This window comes from Symphalangus syndactylus, chromosome 18, assembly GCF_028878055.3.
Source record: "Symphalangus syndactylus isolate Jambi chromosome 18, NHGRI_mSymSyn1-v2.1_pri, whole genome shotgun sequence".
In the NCBI taxonomy this organism is placed as follows: domain Eukaryota; kingdom Metazoa; phylum Chordata; class Mammalia; order Primates; family Hylobatidae; genus Symphalangus; species Symphalangus syndactylus.
This window is the reverse complement of record NC_072440.2, coordinates 33151661-33161679: the sequence shown is the minus strand read 5'-3', so window position 1 is coordinate 33161679 and position 10019 is coordinate 33151661. Positions and strand designations below refer to the sequence as shown.

At 40.8% G+C, this 10019-nt stretch overlaps 1 pseudogene; it reads left to right on the top strand.

Annotated features, from left to right (window-relative positions):
• Positions 1-1417: 1417 nt before the first annotated feature.
• On the top strand, positions 1418-5342 carry LOC129467445 (peptidyl-prolyl cis-trans isomerase A-like; annotated as a pseudogene).
• Positions 5343-10019: the final 4677 nt, after the last annotated feature.

The window sequence follows — 10019 nt, the reverse complement described above, 5'->3', positions numbered from 1 at the left end:
TGATGTTTAGTAGGAAAACTGAGAGGATATTGAATTTCATTAACACTTTCTTAGAAGCATGTTTCCTTAGAAGCATGAATATTGCTTGGATTCTGAACACTCTGAATCTTCACCAAGAGAAGAAACAAAATGCTGTGGCAAAAGGGTAGGAGTTGTCTCTGGTTCTCCTTTAGCTCCAGTCCACTTCTTGACATAAGCTCCCTCCATCCTTGCAGACCTACCCCCCATTCGGTATCTATTGACCTTCATTGCGCCCTAACCTGCCTTCCCCTCCCCTTTTCTTGAGAATTTTACATATTTTGCCTTTCCACGTTGAACTATGTGTATCCCCTTCCTCCTCGGCCCTCCCCACCGTAATTGTGCTGTTGTATTTCATCCATAAGACAGGCACTCTGCCCTATTCCAGCTCTTAAACCCTAGTGTGCTTCAGAATCACTGGAGATGCTTATTAAACTCCTGGGCCACTCATCCTGTGTTTCTGAATCAGGAGTGCTGGCCAGGGCCTAGGAATCTGCATTTTAACAGAAGGTACCCTCCCCGGCTCCAGGTGATTCTGACTTGGTAAGGAGACCACTCTTTGAGCAACCCCACACTCTGCTGTAGCAGAACAGCCCTGCTTTTTGGTCAGGAGACCTGGGTTTAGTTCCAGTGATGCCCTCCACCGGTCCTGTGGCTTTAGGGAAGTCACTTCAACTCCCTGGGCTTCTATTTCCTCATCTAAATCCTGGAGAAGCAGGGAGATACATTACACTAGAGACCTAAACTCCCTTGCCCCATGGCTTTCCCTTCTTTCCTGGCTAGAAAACCCCAAATCTGGATGGATCTACTCTCTGCCTTCTCTTCCCTGCACACAGGCTACTGAATGTGCTGAGAGAAAGTCACGGGCCCAGGCCAGTGGTGCTGCCCAGACTAGCTTTCAATACCATGCAAAGGATCACGGCCCTCCTCCTGTCAGCAAACTCTCTCCTGCCTTACCAAATGCTCTTCTTTCTCCTCAAATGTCAGGCCCAGCCATTCTTCCTGCATCTTAACATGTGAACTTACCTTTCAACCTACAGAGAAAGTAGAAGCCACAACAGGAAATCCCTTAACTTCCTACCACACCTGCAAATGCACCAGCTTCCATACCTGTCCTTTCCTGCTTCCTTCTATTGCATTGTCTCTCCTCTGGGATGCATCATTTTTATCTCAGATGCTCTGGATCTTGCTCTTTCAGGTTCCTCTGTCTCTCCTGTATCTTCCACCTCTTCCCCTCTTCAGTTATATTCCTACCACCCAGAGATTTGTGCTGTTAGCATATTGATATAATCCTTTCAGGTTTTTTAAAATATGTGTAAGAGTACATTTTATTACACCTCATTGGAATTTTTATCAATTAAAGTTCAAAATGGAGTAGGGGGAGCAGAGTTACTATGTTATGGGACTTATAGGAATTGGGCCTTACAACTGTGGGAGGAGAGAAATGAAGGCCCGAGACGAGAAAATTGGAGGAAGAGAGCAGTCATTTGTCAGTCATCTGAGAAGCCAAGCGTTTCCTCCTGGATTATCCAGGTGGGTCCAATGTGACAACAAGCGTCCTTGTAAGAGGGAGGCAGAAGGATGTGACTACAGTAGTAGGAAATGTGATGACAACTGGAGCCACGCGAGGATAGGGACCTGAGCCAACACATGCAGGTGGCCTCCAGAACTTAGAAAAAGCAAGGGAATGAATTCTCCCCTAGAGCCTCCAGAAGATACCAGCCCTGCTGACACCTTGCTGTTAGCCCAGAGAAACTGATTTCAGACATCTGGACTCCAGAACTGTAAGAAAATAAGTTTGCATTGTTTTAAGCCACCAAGTTTGTGGTAATTTGTTGTAAGAGCCCTAGGAAACAAATGCACATATCCAGCCACAAAGGGAGACTACCAAGGGAGCATCTCTGGAGAAGTCTGTTGAAAGCTGCTGCCTCTGTAGTTATGTGCTCTAGGGATCTGCAGGCATCTGGTGCTGGGCCTGGGACCACTGTTGGTTGGTCAGCAGGGCTAGAAACAAGAAGACTTGGACACAGAGTGGAGGAGAACTGGACCCCACTAGACACTCCTTTGTCTGTCCTTACTACATCTGACTGAAAATACCTGCAGAAAACAATGGTCACTTTGTCACCTCTAAATTTCACACAAACTCCTCTTGAGCCAGCTTTAGCCCATATAGGGAACAGAACTCTGGGACCCATAGTTTCCACCTTAACCAAGTTGACACAGCACATTCCAATATAGGATTGTATGGTTTTATTGGTTTCCCACCATACTGAACATTATGGCAAGAGCAGTTTACTATATCGTGGGATATTCTTCCAAACTAATTTAGAAGAAATTCTGATGAACCATTATTTATTTAACTTTCCTTCTATTATTGTTAACTTAGGATGTTTTCCATTTTTCTCTGTCACAAACAGTGCTGCAGCAACTCTCTGTGCATACAAATATTTGTCAGTATCTCTGACATTTCCTGGGAATGGATTCCTAGAAAGGAGATTACTAAATTAAAGGAAGTGAATTTCTACGGAGCTTGATGATTCCTGCCAAACTGCTTTCCAGAAGTGATGTATCAGTTTTCATTCCTATTAACATTGGGCTCAGGCCAGCATTGAATATTATATTTTAAATCTTTTCAAAGAGACATTTCTTGACTATCTCTGATACTGGTGATCATTACTGGCTCAGGAATTGGATGTAAAGTGAGCTAGCTGGACTGGTGACACCTTCCTTTTACCTCCGTGGGTTCCTACACCTTCAGAAGCTGCACCCTTGATGAAAGGGGACAACCTGTTCTGGTGAGGAATCTAGCATCTTTCAGTCAAGAACTTTGGGGAAGTATGTTGCTTAAAAATTAAATACATCCTCAGTAAACACGTTACGCACAAGAAAAACTGCTGTTCCTATATCAGAAATATAGAAACTGAAATAGAAAGCAAGTGACTTTCCCAGGTATAGCTAGCAAGTCCCTAGCAGAGTCACACTTAGCATTTACTTTCCTAAAATTTTCCATCATGATTTAAGACATTTCAAAGCATCTATATTGTGCCAAAAATTAGATTCTGCATCACACATAGGAAAGCACAATTTTTGGCTTATTGCTTAAATGCTAAATCACATTAATTGGCTGTTTCCCATTGCAAATATTTGAATTAATAAGGATCTTCTTAATCACACATAATTTTAAATGATCTTTTTGATTTTCAGCTTTGCTGCAACACAGATGGAACAAAAACAAAATTGTATAAAGCTGAAGTGACCCAAGGAGAAAACCTCTCACACAGATAATTTTGTGCAGAGAGTGAGTAAGCAGTCTATGCCACATCTTTCCCCAAATTTATATTTTAGCTGAAATGTAATGGTTAGACAGATAGTCAGTAATTGATACAGTGAGAAATTAGTTCTGACTTATCTTCTCTCCAAACTGCAAAGTGTATTTTTATATACAATTTCAGAATGATAATAAAATGATCTAGTTTCCACTTATCAAAATGAGCGATGCTGAATGTCTGATGACTGGCTTGCTTTTTGAAATCTTATTTTAGAGTTATCAGACTGTCTGAGATCTTTGGGAAACTTCTGCATTAAGTGAGCCAATTGGCAAATAAACATCACTTAACATATACAAAACTATACAAGGCTGAGATACAGGGGATGCGGCAGAGATTATCACTGGTTATCTCAGAATGGTCTCTGAACCAGCAGCATCAGCAGCACCTTGGAACTAATCAGAAATTATTCACAATAGCAAAGAGTTGGAACCAACCCAAATGTCCAACAACGATAGACTGGATTAAGAAAATGTGGCACATATACACCATGGAATACTATGCAGCCATAAAAAATGATGAGTTCGTGTCCTTTGTAGGGACATGGATGAAACTGGAAAACATCATTCTCAGTAAACTATCGCAAGGACAAAAAACCAAACACCGCATGTTCTCACTCATAGGTGGGAATTGAACAATGAGAACTCATGGACACAGGAAGGGGAACATCACACTCCGGGGACTGTTGTGGGGCGGGGGGAGGGGGGAGGGACAGCATTAGGAGATACACCTAATGCTAAATGACGAGTTAATGGGTGCAGGAAATCAACATGGCACATGGATACATATGTAACAAACCTGCACATTGTGCACATGTACCCTAAAACCCTAAAGTATAATAAAAAAAAAAAAAAAAAAAAGATAAATTCCTCATCTGGAAATTGGAGAGAAAAAAAAAAAAAAAAGAAATGCTTACCTTACACATAATGGATCAGAAACACTACGGAGAGGCTGGGCAGTTGTGTTTTAACAAGCCCCATGATGTACTCTAAAGTTATCTAAGAATTCTGATCCCGAGAAACAACTTAAAACACACACACACACAGGAGTCAGCTCTGGAAAAGATGAAATATTGTGTCATTAGCATATCAGAAAATTTGAAGAAGCTCTGAAAGAGCAAAGCTGATGTGTTCGCATTGGCAGAGGAAACCATAGCCCAAATAATGCAGAAAAAAATATATTAGTAAGGGAATGAGAATGTTTCAGGAGGAACTCCAGAATAGGAGAATACTAAAAATGGCAGGGGCAAAAAAATAAAAAAATAAAAAAAATCAAAGAAATAATATAAGAAAAATTCCCAGCAGAAGCCGCAGCCGCCAGGAGCCCTGTACTCTCAGCCATGGTGAACCCACCGTGTTTTTCCACATTCCAGTGGACAGCAAGCCCTTTGGCCGCGTCTCCTTCGAGCTGTTTGCAGACAAGTTTCCAAAGACAGCAGAAAACTTTCGTGCTCTGAGCACTGGAGAGAAAGGATTTGGTTCTAAGGGTTCTTGCTTTCACAGAATTATTCCAGGGTTTATGTGTCAGGGTGATGACTTCACACGCCATAATGGCACTGGTGGCAAGTCCGTCTACAGGGAGAAATTTGATGATGAGAACTTCATTCTAAAGCATACAGGTCCTGGCAATCTTGTCCATGGCAAATGCTGGACCCAACACAAACGGTTCCCAGTTTTTCACCTGCACTGCCAAGACTGAGTGGTTGGATGACACGCATGTGGTCTTTGGCAAGGCGAAAGAAGGCACGAGTATTGTGGAGGCCATGGAGCGCTCTGGGTCCAGGAATGGCAAGACCAGCAAGAAGATCACCATTTCTGACTGTGGACAACTCTAATAAATTTGACTTGTGTTTTATCTTAACCACCAGACCATTCCATCTGTAGCTCAGGAGAGCAGCCCTCCACCCCATTTGCTCGCAGTATCCTAGAATCTTTGTGCTGTCGCTGCAGTTCCCTTTGGGTCCCATGTTTTCCTTGTTCCCTTCCATGACTAGCTGGATTGCAGAGTTGAATTAAGTTTATGATTATGAAATAAAAACTAAATTACAAAAAGAAAGAAAAATTCCCAGAGCTGAACAATGACACGTTTTCAGGTTAAAAGTACCCACAAAATGCTAAGCAGGTTGGAATAGACACATCTTGATGAAGTTTCAGACACTAAGGATGAAGAGAAAGTTTCTAGAGAGAGAGGAGAAAAAAGAGATTACTGAAACAGGAGAATCAGTTTGGCGTCAGAATTCTCATCAGAAATTCTGAAGACTAACAAGCACTAAGGAATCACTTCAAAAATTTATGAAAAAAGTATTTTGAATGAAGTATTGGGTTCCTGGAAAACTAACATTCAAGTTAGAGGGCAACAAGAAAACGACAATTTTAAGCACAAGAAAGTCTTGTTGCATTAAAGAATTTACGAAGGGGTTAAAGTTTAAAAATATTGAGCCAGCTGGGAAACTGTATTTTAGTTTGAGAGAAAGAAATATTTGGATTACTGTCAGAATAATTCCCAAGAGAACATTTAGCAAAATTACACATGTTTAAAAACAAAAGCAAGAATAAAAGAGAGAGAGAGAAAGAGGAAGAGGAAGAAAGGAAGGAAAGGGAGAGAGGGAGGAAGGAAGGAAGTAAGGAAGGAAAGGGAACGAAAGGGAAGGAAAGAAGGAAGGGAAGGTGGGAGGGAGGAAGGAAGGAGGGAGGAGAGGAAGGAGGGAGGGAGGAAAGAAAGGAGGGAGGGAGGATGGAAAGGAGGAAAGGGAAGGAAAGAAGGAAGGGAAGGAAGGAGGGAGGGAGGGAGGAGAAAACGGAGGAAGGAAGGAAGGAAGGAAGGAAGGAAGGAAGGAAAATTTAGGAACGAGTTCAGATTTAGCAGCTTAGTTGAGTGGCAGAGAAAAGCTATTACCCTCTGATATCCATTTAGTGGCTTATGTGAAATGAACCGGTTTTGAAGTCCAGTTTCTTCCACTTGGAATTTTGGGTTTTACATGCACAGCAAGTGTGGCTAGTACTGCATCCTTGTCCTCCCTTCCATGGCAAGGGCAAAGGGCAAAAAACAGATGGACTTCCCTAAAGATTCATCATTGTCACCAGAAGAATAGCTGAGTTTCCTATAAGAGACTAGATGCCGTCTTCCTTTATTTATGCAACTGGGGGACAGGAAAGGTATTGTTTGTCCTGTGCATCAGTAGAGCACTGGTTTCCTCGCATACCCATATAGAACAGCTGGTTGTGCTCACTTTGTCTCCCTTATTCCAGCATACAGAGAGTGTACAACTCAGCCATTCAGTGACAGTAGTTTTTTGACCCTGAAATATGTAAACAGAAGGACGGTCCAAAGGAATCACGAAGTAATCCTCTCATAAAAGTAGTAACAGCTAGCTTTGTGTACAGATAGATTTCACATAATTCTGATGCAAGGTTCACAAACAGTCCCATGAAGTGAGAAAGAAATATAATCATTATATATTTTTTTACAGAAGAATAATTTGAGGCTCAGAGGATTAAATAAAACATTCAAGAACATGCAGCAAGTTAGTCAGTCTGTCTCACTTAGTGAGGACTTTCTGTGTGTCAGAACTTGCTGTTCCGAACACGTCATTTAAAAAGGGAGGTAAGTCCCTCAATGGGGAATTTATTGGCTAGCAGAGGCAGATGGGTGGTAAACATGTAAGGACATAGCCATAAAAATAATTTTAGGTATGGGAGATTGCCATGAAGAGGATGAAATAAGTCAAGTCACAGGGGATGACTTGAGCTACGGTGGGAGAGGGGCTGCTGCTTCAGCGTGGGTGGAGTTGGGGAAATTCTCTGGATTGAGACCTGAATGTTGAGAGGAAGGCATAAGAGGATTGGGGAAAGAGCAACCCTTACAGAGGAACAAGCCCCTTGAGACAGCAATGAACTTGGCATGTACAAGGGGTACAAAAACAGACCAGTGTAGCTGGAACGCAGTGACCAAAGACAAGGCTGGTAGGAGACAGGGTCCAAGAGGTAGGAAGAAGCCAATCATGTAGAACTTTGTGAGCCACGATAAGGAGTTTCGGTTTGGGTTTTATTCTAAGTGTAATGAGAAGTTTTGTTTACTTGTTTTCTTAAACATCTTTACTAAGGTAAATTTTATATATCATAAAATTCAACTGTTTTGAGTGTGCAATTCAATGATTTTTATAATTGAATTAATTTATAATTATATATTAATTAATTATAATTCAGGACAGCCACCATCAACATAAATCAGTTTTAGAATATTCTTATTCTTCCAATAAGATCCCTCAGCCCACTGACAGTTATTCCTTTTTCCATGCAACTGCTAATCTACATTCTGCCTCTCTAAATTTGTCTTTTCTGGGCATTTCTATAAATAGAATCATACACTATATGGACTCTGGTGCCTGGCTTCTTTCACCAGGCATAATGTTTTTGAGGTTAGGTAGGATATGTTAGTAGTCTGCTGTTTTTTATTGCTGAACAGTGTTCCATTGTATGGATGTGCCACAATTTGTTTATCCGTTTATCTGTTGATGAACAGCTAGGTTGTTTCCAGTTTTTGACTATTGTGAATAATGAATGCTGCTATGAACAGTTGTGTACAAGTCTTTATGTGAACATGTTTTCTTTCATTCCTCTTGAATACATACCTATAAATGGAATTGCTGGGCTATATAGGAATTTCAGACATTGCCAAACTGTTTTCCAAAGTGACTGCACCATTTTATATTCTCACCAGGAGTGTATGAAGCTTCTCATTTCTCAACTCACCAACATTTTTTGTTGTCTGTCTTATTTATGGTAACCATTCCAGTGGGCATGCAACTATATCTCATTGTGGACTGAATTTGCATTTCCTTAACAGTCGACTAATGATGTTGATCGTCTTTTCATGTCCTCCATTACCAACGGAAGAGTTGTAAGCAAGGGAAAAGATATGATATGATTTGTGCTTTGAAGACCACTCTGGTTACTAAATGGCAAGTAGACTATGGGCAGTTGGCCAGTTAGGAGATGATTGCTATAATCCAGAGGGAGATAATAGTGTCTTAGACTTGGGTTGTAATAATGGAGGTGAAGAGAAGGAGTTTGAATAGAGATACATTATGAAGGTAGAGACAGTGGAAGTGGCTGATGGATTGGATATGGGATGTGGGGAAGAGAGGTATTTAGGCAAACAACTGGGTAGGTAGTGGTGCCATTTTTTTGCCAAGGGGAAGCCTGATGGGGGAGTAAATATGGTGGTGATACTGGGGGGTTGGTCATAAACAATACCTATTTTGATCACACTACATTTTTGGCATCTATTAGACATCCAAGAGGAAATGTTGAATATGTAAGTAATCAGGAGCTCAGGGGAGAGTTCTGAGCAAGAGATAGAAATTTGAATCATCAGCATATAGAGGGAATTTAAAGCTTTAGAACCCAGGGAGAGAGTGTGGATAAAAGAGAATGGAGTGGAGAATGAAACCCCAGACGCATTTTGGAAAAGTTGCTTGTGGAGATCAGAGGGTAAGGATGAAAATTTGAAAATTAGGATTAAGGTAAAGTTAGGCTAAGGGAAGCATCAAGAAATATGTTCATTGACTGTACTGTCCATGACGTAGCCACTAACCCATGTGGTTCAGTGAGCACTTGAAATGTGGCTTGTTGAATTGAGATGTAAGTATAAAACACATATTGAATTTTGAATACTTAGACAAAAACAGAAAAGTCTCAGTAGTAATTGTTGAAATGATATTTTAGATATACTGGGTTCGATAAACTGTTATTAAAATTAATTTCACCTATTTGTGCTTTTAAAAATGTGGATACTAGAACATTTAAAATTGCATATGTGGCTCATATTATATATATATTTTTTGGGGGGGCAGTACTAGTCTAAAATGTTCTACTCACAGTCTCATCCTGGTTTTCCAGAAATGTTACTGTGGCACCTTAAGGCCTGTGTAGGAACTTGAATTTATATAAGAATTCTGTATTTCCCCCCTTCTCACTACTGCACTTGATTATTAAAAAATTTTTTAAAAATAATTCTGTAGATATTTGCTACAAAGCTTTCTTAAGGTGCTACTAGGCATAGATGACATCCACAACCTAAAAGAAGAGTGTCAGTATCTTGGGTATTTTGAGTATGTGTTTACATTGTACAGACAGACCAATATTTTAGCAAAGACAAAGCCACATGGATCATTTGATTTCTGTTGAGCTGGGAGACTGCAGTTAAAATGGAGATACTGGCCGGGTGCCGTGGCTCATGCCTGTAATCCCAGCACTTTGGGAGGGCGAGGTGGGCGGATCACCTGAGGTCAGGAGTTCGACACCAGCCTGGCCAACATGGTGAATCCCCATCTCTACTAAAAATACAAAAGTTAGCTGGGCGTGGTGGTAGGCACCTGTAATCCCAGCTACTCAGGAGGCTGAGGCATGAGAATCACTTGAACTTGGGAGGTGGAGGTTGCGGTTAGCCGAGATTACACCATCACATTCCAGCCTGGGCAAAAAGAGTGAAACTCCGTCTCAAAAAAAAAAAAAAAAAATTGGAGATACCATATCCTTAATATTTGTAAGACTAACATGTCCTTGCTGGCTACAAAAAAGATTCAATCAAATAAATTCTTTCTTCCATCTGGTTAAATACAACTTGATTACATGAAGAGAAACTTAATTGTTTAATAAGGTCACCATATGAAAT